This window comes from Mustela nivalis, assembly GCF_964662115.1.
Source record: "Mustela nivalis genome assembly, chromosome: 10".
In the NCBI taxonomy this organism is placed as follows: domain Eukaryota; kingdom Metazoa; phylum Chordata; class Mammalia; order Carnivora; family Mustelidae; genus Mustela; species Mustela nivalis.
Genome location: NC_139029.1, coordinates 51,938,869 through 51,955,569, shown reverse-complemented (window position 1 = coordinate 51,955,569; position 16,701 = coordinate 51,938,869). Strand labels below are relative to the sequence as shown.

General features: G+C 36.0%; 1 protein-coding gene across 1 annotated transcript in view; it reads right to left on the bottom strand.

The window, feature by feature from the left end:
* PDE4B (phosphodiesterase 4B) overlaps nt 1–16,464 on the bottom strand; it is a 573,081-nt gene extending 556,617 nt beyond the window's left edge. Inside the window, exons 1-2 of the mRNA XM_082686382.1 lie at nt 16,323–16,464; nt 13,459–13,561 (exon numbers count right to left, since the gene is read on the bottom strand). The gene's annotated coding sequence lies outside the window, so the exon portion shown is untranslated. The remainder of the gene's footprint in view (nt 1–13,458; nt 13,562–16,322) is intronic.
* Nucleotides 16,465–16,701: the final 237 nt, after the last annotated feature.

Here is a 16,701-nt window from a genome sequence, read left to right as displayed (position 1 = left end):
CACTTGGAGTGTGGAACGCCTAGCTCTCCAAAGCTGAAATGTGCCTTTTTTGGACCTATTGCTTTACGTTCTATACTGTCTATTTATCTATTAGCTTGACATTGAGCCCAAAGCCAAAATTAATAATAGTGAGGCAATAGGCCTCTGGAGGGAAGCCCATAAATCCTGCAATGCAGTCATGGTTCTGTCACAGTCTTTGTCTCAAAAATGATGACAATATAATCTCTTTTTCCTGAGCTACAGTGAGGATTAATTAGTCAGACTTATTAAATAGAAAAAGACCATTGCCCGAACAGAGTGTGGGATGGCAACCTAAATGGTGATTCAACCTAGGAAAGAAAGAATCAGATTGAGTGGCATGCTCCCCCTGTGAATATGAGAATTTTGAAAGGTCTTAGTGATTACTAAAGCACCGAAAGTTACTACATCACCTTTGGAAAAACATGTCTAAGGTTCTGGTTGCAAATAAGGATTAAATGGACTCCTGTATGAACATGATGTCATCTATTAAAACACCCTTCCCCTTCTCTCTAGAAAATATATAAATTAACAAAGAGAATGGAAAAAATGTTAAGCACCATTTTCAGCAAACTTATAATACAGATTTGACTGACAAACTCCAAACTCCTTGTAAAGGTTGCTAAAAGCAGCTGCATTTGGTCATATGGAAAAGGCCCAGGAAGAGTCAAAGAGAAGCAGCCGTAAGGACTTCAGAAAGTACCAGCAAAATTATGTTTCCTGAAAGTAAAGGGCTTACCTTAAACTGTGAAAGCAGTTACGTCTCTCACAGAAGTGGAGCAAGAGCAGGACAAGTAAGGCAGAAGAGGCACAGAGATGGGGAGAAGAGACACAGAGAGTTTCCAGGAAACCCACTAGCATCAGATCAGAGGGATAGCAAAACTATGATCCTTGAGGACAAGGTGATCACTGTGAAATGTAGAAGACCTATTCCTGGTCTTTAAGAACTGGGGAGCACAGCACTGCTGGCAGATGATCTCCTGAGCCAAATTTACCTCAGAGACTTAGAAGGAGTGAGTCTACAGAAAAGCCATAATTACAGGAAGCAGACTGTTTGGGAGGCAGCAATAAAAGTGAATCTATAATCTATTGCCGCATGACAACCCCACCCCCAAAACAATGGCTTAGGAGCTACCAATTAGTTGCCTACAGTTGAATGAAGTAACAAATTAGGATGGTCTCACCTGGGTTGGCTTATTTCTGCTTCATGTGTTGTCCCACTCAGCAGGTCTCACTCATGTATTTGGGCCTTGGAAGGGAGGCCTGGGGCATCTTTCCAGGCAGCTAGCTCAGGCTTTTTCATGTGGATTTGGAAGAGTTCATAGCAGCAAGAGAGAGTGTAGGCTCCAATATTCATGCTCCTTTGAAGCTTCTGCCCATGCCATGTTTGCTAATGTTCCATTAGCTAAAGTAAGTCATATAGCTAAATCTAAAGTCAATGTAAGGGGAAGGGGGCTACGTAAGGGCATGGTTTTGGGGAAGTGTCAAATGTTGGGGGTCATTAATATAACAATTTGCCACAGAAAGTAAGCTTTTGGATTGAGAGAACAGGAAAGTTACCTCGAATCCTCCATTTCAGGAGCTTTCTACAAAGAAATGTAATTCATTCAGGAGTGAGTATTGATAAAGTAGAAACCGGCGCAGAAAGAATACAAAGATACTATAAGAAAGATTCTGGGGCTGCCTGGGTGGCTCAGTGGTTTAAGCCTCTGCCTTCAGCTCAGGTCATGATCTCAGGGTCCTAGGATCGAGTCCCGCATCGGGCTCTCTGCTACGCAGGGAGCCTGCTTCCTCCTCCCTCTCTTTCTCTCTCTCTCTCTACTTGCCTCTCTGGCTACTTGTGATCTCTCTCTGTCAAATTTAAAAAAAAAAAAAAAAATCTTAAAAAAAAAAAAGAAAAGAAAAAAGAAAGATTCTGAAAAGGAGCATCAAAGTTACCAGAAGATATGGGGGGAGGAAAAGTTGCCACAGAGCCAGTGAAAATTGTGACTATACGTAGTATTTCTCCAGCATCTGTGCTCTTTTTCATTAAGCTATACTGACTCCCTAAATGAAATATATTTCCCATTATGTTAATGAAGCAATATAATATATTGTCCGGTGTGGTCAAGCACAAATGCAGAAACTCAAGAAAGAGATGAGGATGAAGTGAGCTGATATAAATCAGTATGAGGAGGAAAAAAGGACCAAACTGTCACAGAAATGGAGACAATATTGGAAGAAACACAGAAGGGAATAAGCACTGAGGATGAGTAAGAGAAAGAGACAGCAAAGGCATATATAAGAAGAATGGTCAAAATTAAGTGAAAATAAAGAGAAATATATTTTTAAGCATTGTGTGAAAATGGTAACAATAAATAAAATACAATACAGAGCCAACATACCTATAATTGGAATCTCTGCAGAAGAAAACCTTAGCAGGTTTCTTTCAAAGACCTTCAGAGGCAGAGCAAATACTTTCAAACAAAATTATAAAAGAACTTTCCTGAATTAGAACAGAAGTCTCAAATCTCCATATTGAAAGCAAACACCATGTACTAAAGAAAGTTGATTCACAATGGTTAAGCAAAGACATATGCCAACAAATTATTGAAATTTAATTTTATTTTAATTTAAATTCAATTAATTGACACATAATGTATTATTAGTTTCAGAGATAGAGGTCGGTGACTCATCAGTCTTATATAATACCCAGTACTCATTACATCATCTGCCCTCCTTAACATCCCTTACCCCAACCCCCTAACCCCTCCCCTCCATCAACCCTCAGTTTGTTGCTTATGGTTAAGAGTCTCTTATGGTTTGTCTCCCTCCTGGATTTCATGTTGTTTTATTTTTCCTCTCTAGTGAAAGAATCTTTGAAGCAGAGAAGCAAAAAGATCAAGTCTTGAATAAGGAAAAATAAGTCAACTTCACTTCAGTCTTCTCCGAAGGAAAGTCAATGGAAAAAAACATGAGCTTCTCAAGGCAAGAAAACATGATCTCAGTATTTTATATCTAGCCAAGCTGTTCATCAAGTATAAAGACCATATGTTTAAAACATTAAAAATCAAAGACTATTCTGAGGAATCTTAAATGTGAGGAAGCTTTCTTAAAAAGACTCACGGTAAACAATGAATATACTTGTATTCTAAAATTTAGACTATTAAAAATGCATAAATGTTATAGACTTTGAAAGTATAGGGATGACACAAATCAAATATTCAGAAGGAAAAGGAAAAAGATGGTGGTAATTGGAGCACATTCACTGACTGACTTATCTATAACTGTTGAGGTTGAAAAGGTCATTTAAAGTTGACATACAAGTAGTACATTAAATGTGCATAACAGTGCAAAGATAAACACTAGGAAATTTAATGTTTTTTTTTAAGATTTTATTTATTTGAGAGAGAGAGAGAGAGAATGAGAGGAGATAGGTCAGCTGGAAAAGCAGACTCCCTGCCGAGCAGGGAGCTTGATGTGGGACTCGATTCTGGGACTCCAGGATCATGACCTGAGCTGAACGCAGTTGCTTAACCAACTGAGCCACCCAGGCACCCTAGGAAATTTAATGTTTTAAAGAAAATATGATAGGGTAGAGTCAGGAAAAAAGGAAAATGTATACTAATTTATCATTGTTCATAACTAATAATATCTAAAATAATAGAGGACTATGAACATAATATGAAAAATTAATATAAACATATGCACTAGAAAGAAAATATGTACCTTAACGCACACCTTCATAGATAGAGGAACTATACAGATATATGTACACACACACACACACATACACACACACACAAATGTATCCAATAATTGACACAAATACTTTTAAATCAATACATATTTCAAGTTATTCTTTAAAAGGCTCTTCAGGGGCACCTGAGTGGCTCAGTGGGTTAAGTCTCTACCTTTGGCTCAGGTCATGGTCTCAGGGTCCTGGGATCAAGGCCTGCGTCGGGCTCTCTGCTCATCGGGGAGGCTTCTTCCTCCACACCCTCTGCCTGCCTCTCTGCCTACTTGTGATCTCTCTCTCTGTGTCAAATAATGAATAAATAATCTTAAAAATGAATAAATAATCTTAAAAAAAAGACTCTTCAAATTGCATTAAAAGCAAACTTTATAGTGTAGACAGATAAGTTAGAAATAAAGATTCAGAATGGTTGATAAGGAAAGGAAATCGAAGTTTTACCTGAACAATGCTCCATCCACACACAAACATAAAGAAATAATAATTAAAGAGCAAAAGTTTGACCTTAATTTCAGACAAGTTGGATTTAGGACAAATAAGTATTGTATGATACAAGAATGATACTTTATAACACAAGAAGCAAATTCACAATGAAGATGTGAAAGTTATGAGTATCTATGATATAAATGCATCATAGCAACAACTTATATGACAATTTTACACTACAGGAGACAGAAAGAGATATAGAAAGGAGATCAAAAATAAAGTAATTTTAGGGGTGCCTGGGTGGCTCAGTGGGTTAAGCCTCTGCCTTTGGCTCAGGTCCTGATCTCAGGATCCTGGGATCCAGCCCCATGTCAGTCTCTCTGCTCTGCGGGGAGCCTGCTTCCCCCTCCCCCTCTGCCTGCCTCTCTGCCTACTTGTGATCTCTCTCTCTCTCCCTCTGTCAAATAAATTAAATAAATAAAGTAATTTTACTCATCCCCCCGATCTTAGATATATCAGGGGCTGTGTCTCAAAAGTAAAGATTGTATGCTTCTTTAAAGATTAATATATTCATAAAATATAAGTATATATCAAGCCAGGGAGAAAATGTTAATAAAATTTGAAAATAAGGAGTCATGAACAATATTCCATAATCACAATATAATACAATTAGAAATTAAGAGGAAAATCAGAAAAACAAAAATCTCCATACTTAGAAATAAACAAAAAACTCTCTTAAGTACTCTTATAAACAAAATTATAGACTTTCTAGAAAAGATAAATGAAAACATTACTCATCAGAATTCTGTGACACAGTGTTAGCTAAATTAATTAAATAAGCACCAACTGAAAAAAAAAGAAAAACACTATTTAAAAAACAGAAGGAAAACAGGAGGAAAAAAGTAGTTTAGAAGAACAAATAATGAGCAGATAAAAGAAAGAACAGTGATTAGAATTAATACATAACCCCAAAAGCTGTTTTTTTGTAATTATGAAAATATTTGAAATGATCATTAATCAAGAAAAAATATACAAATATAAAAAAATTAGAAAGGTTAAAGGGTTTAAAAAACAGAAAAAGAAAATGTTAAAATAATCTTAAAATATTTGAACATACTACATGTGTCTCCAACATTTTTTCATTTTTCTTCCTCCTAAGAGAAAAATTAAGTTTCTCCCCATGAGAGAAATTAAACTTTAAAAAATTTGTTGAGAGTGTGGAGATTTAGTGGTTACAAACTATTGTAATATGAAAGATACACTGCTCCATTATAAATGCATACTGTAGATAGAAAAATACATTTGAAAACCTGGGTAAAATGAATACTTTTAGTGGAAAATATAATTAACCCAAACTGTCCCTAGAGGACATAGAAAATCTAAAGAGAAGAAATCGTAAAAATTGTCAATCCTCCATCCTCCTCCAATGAATTACCAAGCCAATATGATCTTCAAAGTGGAATTTTACCAAATTATTTAAAGAGCTGATAACCACAATGAGATATAACCATTTACTAGTCAGAATGGCTAGGATCCAAAAAGACAAGAAATAACAAAAGAAAGAAAGAAAGAAAGAATCCACATTGGCAAGGATGTGGCAAAAAGTGAACCCTGGTGTACTGTTGGTAGAACGTGAATGTGTAGCCACTATGGAAAACAGTATACAAGCTCATCAGAAAATTAAAAATGGAAATACCATACTACAAAGTACTTACTCTTCTGGGTATTTCCCAGAAGAAAATAAAAACACTAATTTGAAAAGATATATGGACCCGTCTATTTATGGCCACACTATTTACAATAGCCAAGATATGGAAACAACCTAAGTGTCTGAAGATGTGATATACATATGTACACATAAAATATTACTCAACTAAAAGAAGAATAAAATCTTGCCATTTACAACAACATGGATAGACCTAGAGGATATTATACCAAGTGAAATAAATCAGACAGAAAAAGACAAACACCATATGATTTCATTTATATGTAGAATCTAAAACACAAAACAAATAACAACAACAACAAAAACCAGAAATGGACCTCATAAATACAGAGAACAAACTGGTGGTTGCCAGAGGGAAGGTAGGCTGGGAATGGACGAAACAGAGGAGACTGAGAGCCAGGAACCTCCACTTATAAAATAAATAAGTCACAGGAATAAAAAGTACAGCCTAAGGGATACAGTCAATTTAAGAAGTGGATAATTGTTATGATGCCTAAGTTCTTAAGAAGCATAAAAAGAATAAATATTTTCAATTAAATGTTATAAAGTAAGTGATACTGAAATTAAAATCTATAAAGCAAACTTACAGATCACTCTTACCATAAATTCAGAATCTAAGAATGTAAGAATAATTCATTACATTAGTAAATTCATTCAGATAAATAATCATATGGAAAGATCTAAGGAGCAAAAAACATAGTTATTTCTAGAGACATTGAAAAGGTATTTGAAAAATTCAACACTCCTTTCTTGATTTTTTTTTTAAACTCTCAATTATCTAGGAACATATGAATACTTTCTTAACAAGACAATGTGCTTGTCTCAGTCTAAAAGCCATGTTTAAAGATAAGACATTAAAGGAAATTCTACTAAAGTAAGGGAAAGGACCATGATGCGTTACAACTATTTTTAAACATTATTCTGGGGTTTTAAGTCAATGCGACAAGGAAGAAATTAAAGATAGAAACATCAAATTTTAAGTAAAAACTTTAAGATTTAGGGGTGCCCGGGTGGCTCAGTCATTAATCATCTGTCTTCAGCTCAGGTCATGATCCCAGGGTCCTGGGATTGAGCCCCATTTGCGTGGGCTCCCTGCTCAGCGGGGAGTCTGCTTCTCCCTCTCTCACTTTCCCTCCCTGCGTTCCCTCTCTCACTGTGTCTCTCTTTGTCAAATAAATAAATAATCTTTAAAAAAAAAAAACTTTAAGATTTTAAAAGACTAAATAGAAAACCTTGGGATGCCAAAAAAATAGAGATAAACATTGGAGGACAAGGGGAGATGGAGAGGAGATGGGAGTTGAGGGAAATTGGAAGGGGAGGTGAACCATGAGAGACTATGGGCTCTGAAAAACAATCTGAGGGTTTTGAAGGGGTCGGGGTGGGAGGTTGGGGGAGCCAGGTGGTGGGTATTAGAGAGGGCATGGATTGCATGGAGCACTGTGTGTGGTGCAAAAACAATGAATACTGTCACGCTGAAAAGAAAGAAAGAAAGAAAGAAAGAAAGAAAGAAAGAAAGAAAGAAAGAAAGAACCTGGCGACCAATCACACACACACACACAAAAATTGGAATTAAAGCTGTAAAACTGTTACTATTTGGAGAAATTCTGAAAGTATATCTGGGAATACTATATACATTTATTTTTTGCAACCTTGTCTGGAATAATGAAAGATTAGAAACAACTCCAGTGTTTTTTAACAGAGATACAGTCTTAAAATGGGATACTACTATGCAGATACAAAAAATAAAAGAAAGTATACTACCATGAAAAATTTCCATGACCTGTTTCTAAGTTAAAAAAAAAAAAAAAGAAGAAGAAGAAGAAGTAGGTTACGTTTAAGTAACAACAGAATAAAAGTAAGAATATATATTTGTCTTAATTGACTATGCATTTTAAAAATCTCTGAAAGGATACCCAACAAATTAAAGTGGCCACCTCTGGGAATTGGATGGGGATCCAGGACATGGGTAATCTTGGCTTTTCAGTGAACTTTTATAAAATTTGATTTGAAAATCATGATAATTATTAGCTATCTACGGATTAAATAAAATAAATTTAAAAGTCATTAGGCGTAATGTGAATTATGTGTTTTTATCTGTCATCCTCTCTTTAACATTGGGGTGGAAAAACGTGCGGTGCCACAGAACAATAATAGTACTACACGTACTTTCTTTTTATGAAAAGGTCAAACTAATTTCCACATGCAGGGTATAATCATGTTAGCAGGCATGATTCATGTGGTTATTTCAGGTGCGTAGTCTTCCTTTTTTATTAATTAATCATATATTCAAGTGTCAAAAGGAATGACAACTTCTTGGGCACCTGGGTGGCTCAGTGGGTTAAAGCCTCTGCCTTCGGCTCAGGTCATGATCTCGGGGTCCTGGAATCAAGTCCCACATCGGGCTCTCTGCTTGGCAGGGAGCCTGCTTCCCCCTCTCTCTCTGCCTGCCTTTCTGCCTACTTGTGATCTCTGTCTGTCAAATAAATAAATAAAATATTAAAAAAAAAAAGAAATGACAACTTCTAAGTAAATGATGTATTTACCCATAGCCCTATTTAAATGCTCTTTTATATTAGACTAGGCCAAGATGGGCTGACTTTGAAAGCCTGAAGTTAAGCCTAGCCACTTAATGAACTGGCAGCATCTTCAAATTCAATGCTTCAAGTTCAATGCTCTCGGTCCAAAACCGAGAGTCATTCCCTGGTCATGCCAGGCTCAGAAAGACATCCAGCTCATCTCACAGACAGCCACCTGGCAAAAATTTAAAGTCAGGGTCATAGTGAATACTGGAAGAACAGGGTCATGTGTGGTCTGGGAAATTGCAGACTTGTTCTGGTTTCACCTCTGTGACCCATTCTTTGAGAGAGTGAGTCTAAACAGACAGTGACCTATTTTGAAGTAAAAACACAACTTGAAGGCAATTCAGATCTTCATGTTTTCCTCTACAACCTACCTCATAAATAAACTTCAGTTATTCCTGGTAATCTAAGCACTCACACAGATTGCGACATACAAAGTTGGAAAGTCCACTAATTTTATCGGCAAGACCCAGAAGAGTAGCAGTGTTACTAAAGTTGACAGTCTTGGCTATATTGGGATATACAGTAGTCTCCCGGCAGTAGAAGTTGCCAGGATTTTATATAGTCTTGAATATGTGGTTATTCATGATATGTATAATAATATGTACTCCAGAGAATTGTTGGAAGATTGAGTGAGAAAATACGCGTAAAGCACTTGGCATAAATTTGAGTCATTCACTTATTTCCAGACTAGTGAACAGAATCAGTTTGCTTGGCCATAATGAAACCAACCCAATCCTCCCATCTTTTATATAGCAATTAAGCCATTATTTAAGAATTTGGAGAACTCTTAATATGATTTCAAACCACAGTTTTACATTGAGTTAAAATTGTGTTTTCTTACCATTTCCAGGAGAATTTCTAGTGATGAATGTTTGCCAAATGATTTTGGGTAATAACTTCTAGTCTGGATACAAGCACTATTAATCCTACAAACAACAAACAGTATTGTGACAAATACCAATTTGAAAGTAGCATATGTATCTCTAATGAGCTCATTTACACATCATCATGTGAACTCTGCAGGCAGGGAAGGGCAGAGAACATCCTCATTTCTAATGGCAGCACTGTAAAGTAAGCCTTAAAAAAACAGAAAAAAGAAAAGCTTATTTCATTAAATAATAATATTACAAAAGAAGACTTTGCTCCATGTTCCTTCATTCAGTCAACATTCATCAAACATAAAACATATTGAACAGTCCCGTGTTCCATGAACAATGCTGAGTACCTAGAATACAGTGTTGAGCAGGAGGAGCACCAAGACTGCCAACAACTATCCAGTATCACACTCGGCTTCTGACCAGTCCAACACAGAATTTGCCAAGGGACTTTCAGCTGAGCCTCTGGCTTTTTCTGACTCTTCTAGAGAAAGCACAGCTATAATGTGGCTACAGTGGCTTAGAGTTAAGGTACAGATGTTCAAGTTCAACCGTGAATTAAGACATGGCAGAAACTAGTCCGTGTTATAGTTACTGGACCCTGGTTTTCTGGAGCTACATGAGAATTGTCTTAGTTTGCTTCAGCTGCCATAACAAAATAGTATAGATTGAATAACATAAATAACAGGTATTTGTTTCTCAGAGTTCTGGAGATGTGGAAGTCCAAGATCAAGGTGCCAGCAGGGTTGGTATCTAGTGAGAGCTCTCTCCTTCCACTGCAGGTGGCTACCTTCTCTGTGTGTCCTCGCATGACCTTTCCTCAGTGCATGACAGGACTGGAGAAAGAGAGAGAGAGAGAGAGAGAGAGAGAGAGAGAAGCAAGCTCTCTAGCCTCTTCTTATCAGGGCATTAATCCCATCATGAGGACCCCACCCTCGTGATTCCATCTAAACCTAACTAGTGCTCAAAGCCCTCATCTCAAATACCATCACACTGGGGGCTATGGCTTCAACACAGGAATTTGGGGTGGAGGATGTCACAATTCAGTCTTGAGCAGTGACCCGAGACCAGAAGCAGTGGAGTAGCTAGCTTTCACCCAGCAGAAAGATTAGACCCATGACACTCCAAAAGATATTAACCCATATTCTCAACACGCTGAACACTGCTTTATAAATATGCAACTCACCAATTTATAGCTGGCATATAAAACCATAATTCTAGATAAGTTCACCTGTGCAATGAATTCAGATAGCAAAGAGAAGAGGTTTAAGAACTATGCCTTAGAGGACACCAACATTTAAAATTCATAGAGATAACCAGCAAAAGAGTCTGAAAATCAGTGTCCAGAGAGCTAGAAAGAGAACAAAGGAAGTGGCAGTCCTAGAGCACTTGAGTAAAGCGTTTAAAGAAGGGGAGAACAATAGTCAGGTCAAATGCTGGTTTTGTTCAAATAATATAAGGACTGGAAACTGAACGGTTTTTGTCCATGTGGAGATCACTGATGGCTTTGACAATAGTCAGAGTTGGGGAGAGAAACTTCAATAGAGTAGATTCAAAAAAAGGATGGAAGGGAGCAAATAAGAAGTGGATACAACGAGTTTAGGCAGATCTTCTGAGGACATTTTGTACGCAGGAATGAGGCCGTAGCTGGAGAGGCCATTTTATTAGAACATTTTAGTGTGTTCTCTGGTTATAACCCAGTAGCCTGCAAAGAGTGATGAAGCAAGAGGGGAACACATGCAGGAGTGATATCATAGGGAAGAAAAGAAGGAATGAGATACTTTGTACAAATGGAGAAGAGTCCTTAGCTGGGAGCAAGGACTCCATTCAATGAGGAGTGAAGTTGTGGCCTCTGGATAGGGTTACAAGTAGCTAAGATGTAATGGCAGCATTATGTGGAAGTATTATAAATATGCCTGTTTTCTTAATAAAAACAGGGGATGCAGGTTCATCAGCACAGGGTAAAGAGAAGGCCTAAGGTATTGGAGGTCTGGGGCAAGAGAGGGAAAAAAATAGTAATCTGAAAAACTAGAGAGTGAATTAACTAGGAATAAAAATATAACGGATTTGTCTCCACAAGAGCTGCCTTGACATTAATGGTCATAAACATACCATGAGAACAGTCAGCATCATTGTACATTTTTCTTCAGGCACATTCAGCTGCCCAGATGCAGGCACAGAGGAGATGATGTTGGATGAAATCAAAATTCAGTCTTACCAAATCAACAGAAAAAGTCAATAGTGTAAATCAGGGAGTAAGTCTAACAATTAACAATGGTATCCAAGCTGACAAAGAGGGAATGAAACGGAACAAAAAGGATAGCAAAATAGGTGAGAAATTAAAAAAAAATGAATTGGAGATGAAACGTTTCAAAAAAAGGAGAAACTGAACCCTAGCAAGGAGACGTAACTTGCCAAAAATCAACCTGAACTAAAAAGCAGGCATGATGTACAGTTGACCTCGGAACAACATGGGTTTGAACTGTAAAGGTCCACTTATATGTGGATATTTTTTTCAAAAAGTATTGCCGACATTTTTGCACGTTTAAAAAACTTCCTTTCAGTTTGGTCAGCGCCTTAAAGATAGGAATTGTGTTTATCGGAGGCTGATTAGCATAGTAGAAGACCACTGAAGAGGAAAATACTAGCTTTAAAGTAAGACAGATTTGGGATTAAAACTGTTTTGCCACTTACTAGCTGTATGAATTCAGAGATTCAATTTCCTTATCTGTGAAAGAAGGAAAATACTGCCCACATAGACTGCGGTGAGAATAATAGGTAATGTAAGCAAAGTCTTTAGACTATTAAATAGCACACAATCATTATTCTTTGAACAACTGTTACTATTATTGCTATTCTTGATAGTTGTATCCTTAAAACAATTAGCCAATTGCCTTAAAGAACCATAGTAAGGGCCCATTTTTCTTAGCGGTACGACCTATTACAATACCAAATACCTATCCATAATAACATATTGCTATAGCAAATTACCTATCTATAACTTCAATTAACATTATCAGTATTAAAGTATAGTTTTCCAAAGGTTAGAAAAATTTATATTCTTATACAAATATAAAGTATGTGTCAGACATTTTAATTCAATTCATAAGGGAACTAATCAAAAACCTATAAATTAATCTCTGTTCCCACACAAATTGTGAAATAGTCTGGTCAGGAGAAGGTCAAGCCCAACACTATACTGAAAGTACACCAAGTAATCTCTCTTGCCTACTTCCAAATTTGGGGTAATTTTTCTAATAGTCTTCCCTTTGGGATTATAAATAATCTCCCCAAATAACATCCATGATCACAAAATAGCTTGGCTCATTAACTGTGGTCTGATTGTTTATATAAATGCAAATAGAATGTCAATACCATGTGGCCTCCTTGAGTTTACTCTGCCAATGTAAAGCTGCACAGTATTGAACAACTGTTAATACAAGATAATTGACTTCTGTCTGGGGGTTTTCATAAGGAATCTTGGACTGAATTCTTAAAAGTCTCTGTTATTTGCCCTTCTATCCTGAGACTAGAAGTCAAGATCAAGATAATCTCTCTCTCTCTCTCGATTTTATCTACAGTACCTATAGTTTTGGGAGAATACTTTTTTTTTTTTTTTTGGAGATCTTCAAAATTTGCTAAGGAGTGGCCTGCCACAGAGTATTGTGTTTGTTTGTTTTTAAATCACCTATCAGACTAGAATCCTCTGGTCCACATACAAGCCCAGTTTGGATGCCTAATAGTTTAGACTATTAAATAGCACACAATCATTATTCTTTGAACAATTGTTACTATTATTGCTATTCTTGATAGTTGTATCCTTAAAACAATTAGCCAATTGCCTTAAAGAACCATAGTAAGGGCCCATTTTTCTTAGCCTATGGGATGCCTATGAACACATGGGATTCTCACATAAGATTGATCCTTGTTCCTTATTAGTGAGCTTATGGTACCTGATAAAATGAGATTTGTTACTACAGACATGGCCTTCGTTACATAATTGATTTGCTCAATCTTATGCTGATAGAAAAGAACAAAGGTTATTGTTGAATATATAAATAATACATATTATCATTGAAAAGTTAGAAGATGGGGTACCTGTGTGGCTCGGTCCATTAAGTATCCAATCCTTGATTTCAGCCCAGGTCATGAGCTCAGGGTCTTGAGATCAAACCCTTTGTGAGGCGCCATACCCCTCCACCTGTATAAATACATATATACATATTTTTTAAAAGGAGGAGAAAACAGAAAAGTAAATAGGCTCAGTAAAAGATGTTTCTGAATTCTTAAGGATTAATATCAAGTACTATTTTAAAGAGTTTCATTGAAGTTTATAAAAGCATAGTCTCCCAAATGGGTTAGAAATAGCTTACAGGGAGAGAAAAAGGACTTCCTCACATATACATTTTAAAAGAGAATATTAAAGTTACTATGAATAATAATCCAAACAAAAACCAATTCAATTTCCCTCCTCAGCCCTAAGGTGTTGATCTGGATTTTGTATCAGCAGTCAGCTTTTGGATGTACATCGACTTCCAGACTGGAAAAAAGTCTTAAAGATGTTGACTCAGTCGGAAAATTATCTAACTGAAATAAGCCTGGAGGCCTGTACCCAACAGTTTATGTTTTTACACACCAATTATTCAGAATGACTGATATAGTCCTTTCTGCGAAGCTGAGTCTGTCCCTATATGTGGAAGACACATGTAATAGCTGAAGCTTGTGTAGTGGGATCTTCAAGCAAGTAGCAAAGGAAAGCAAAAACCTATTTGAAAATGAGACTGAGTGATTGTGGTTATTTTAATCTAATGACCAATAATATCAGAATGGAGAAGAGTAAAATTATCTATTATGTGCAGTACATTACTATCTTCTAAGAGGCTGGTCAATGTTTCCTTTACAGTTAAGAGCATATTACAGATCACAAAAGCAATAAAAAAAAATCTCTAGGGCTTCCCATAAAAGTGCACAATGTGTGAAATATCTCTATGGATATCCAGTTTCCTATACAACCTTAACCCAAGAAAGAATGAGCATATTTTCTGGTTTGACAATTCTTCCCAGGCAACTCTTACAATAGCTTTCAACCAATTAAGAAATAGGGAACATATCAAACAAGCCTAATTATTTTCAACACTCTTATTTTTATAAGACACAATAAGAAACTTTTGAAAATTTCCAGGGGCTTTATGAGAAAGCCCAAAACCAATTTTAGGTATAAAAAAAATCCAAAATTTTCTTCTTTTTGTTTTTTTTTCCCTTAATTTAGAACTCAGTCTTGAAAAAGAAAAAGAAAAAAACAAAACAAAAAACCTGTAGTTAATTAAGATTGAATCATAGGTGGCCAAAATGAGTGAAGGTGGCCAAAAGGTACAAACTTCCAGTTATAAAATAAATAAGTTCCTCTGAGTTATTAAGACTACATTTTACTATGCTTTTTCATGTTCTAAAACAGGGTGAGCTTTTACTTTAGGACAAAAGTACTCTCGTTATTCCTGAAAAAACAAAATCATGTACCTAGCTGTATTTCTCTTCAGATAGCCTCAACCACCTATACTAAGTGTAACTTTTAATTAAAGAGGCAACTTCGGTTTTACAGAGAAAACTAAAAGGTAGGAATTGATAACAGTCTATCATTCACAAGTCTCTTGGTTGACAAGCCAATCTAATGAATACACATAGTTCAATAAATTATAGACACACACATCGCCTTTTGGATCCCTTTCGTGTTTTCTTAAAGAAGCTGAAATGATCAAGTTCATTAATATAACCCCAAGATATATCCACTCTGTGATGTATTTAAAAATAAGAAGCAAAAGCTAATAAACTTAAAATCATGTTTAGTAATCAATATTTCAGAATTCTATCTTAATCATAAATTATCCAGCTAGTCAAAGATTATTCAAAAATAATTCAATTTGACATTAATATTAATGTTTAAGTTACCTAAAGAGCTGAGTAAGCTAATACACTATAGAACATGATTACTGTTATAAAAATGTTTATTGCAATTATGATTCAATTCAGCTGAACACAAATTTGCATTATGCACAATATCAAACAATAATGTTAATTTATTTGATCAGAATACCAATATATGAAATTTTATCTTAACTAGTCTTTTTCATGAGAAAACCTACCCAAACCTTCTTTTTTTTTTTTTTTTTTTTTTTTTTTTTTTTAACTATACTTGCTTCTGGGTTGCCTGGGTAGTGGGTTTGAGCCTCTGCCTTCAGCTCAGGTCATGATCTCAGGGTCCGGGGATCGAGCCCTGCATCAGGCTCTCTGCTCAGCGGGGAGCCTGCTTTCTTTCCTTTCTCTCTGCCTGCCTCTTTACCTACTTGTGATCTCTGTCTGTCAGATGAATAATTTTTTTAAAAAATCTTTTTAAAAAATAAATAAAATTATGCTTACTTTATACTCCACAAGATTCATTCAAGGAAAAGACAAAAAGTTATTTTTACTTTTTTCAACAAAAATCACTAAACCAGTCTAGTTTGTCCAAATATTCTTCATAACTATGTAAACTAAGGTTCTTATCCAAAAATTATTCTAGGCTAGCAGCTTATGTAAGGATTTTTTTTTTTCTTTACGAGTCTAGCACATTTACAATAAGTCTGGATTCTTCATATTTGTGAATTTGGTAACTTCTGTTTTATAAGCACTTATTTATCTCATCATATGTGTCAGAACAGAGTTCCTATAATTGAAGAGAACACTTTTCCACAGTTGGGAAAGCACTTTCCAGTTCACAGGCACACAGAAAATGGAGTTTTTAGTTTATTTTACAACTTTGTCATAGGTCAGATGAAAACACAAAAAATACAAAAATTCACTCATCTAGCTCTCACGCAACTATTTTTTTTTTCCCTAGTGACCATGAAATTCTTACTCGATTTGAGCTCACGAAAAGACACAAGAAAAAAAGACGAACAAACTAGATTCTGGTTTCTCTTACCCACCAGAGAACAGATCTGCTTCAGCTTCTTCCAGCAATCACTAAAGCCAAACACATAAAAATCCTGTCATAAAGCCAAAAACACCATTTTAAGACCATAAGCCAAACACAAAGTTTTGAGTGATACCCAGAGGAAGTAATTTACCAGCCGGACAGAACTGGGGTGGGTGTGGGAGGAGAATGGAAAATGAAACTAGAGAACAAAACAAAACAACAACAACAACAAAAACCCTAGAGAATAAGAAAATTTAAAGTTCTCTTATCACTTGGAATTCACTCAGAGGAGCCAAGGGAAAAATGTATCTGGGCTTAGTAGCCCATGAGGTATACACCTCTGGCCACACAGCTTACTTCTTTCTGTCAGGTGAATTTTACTGGACACC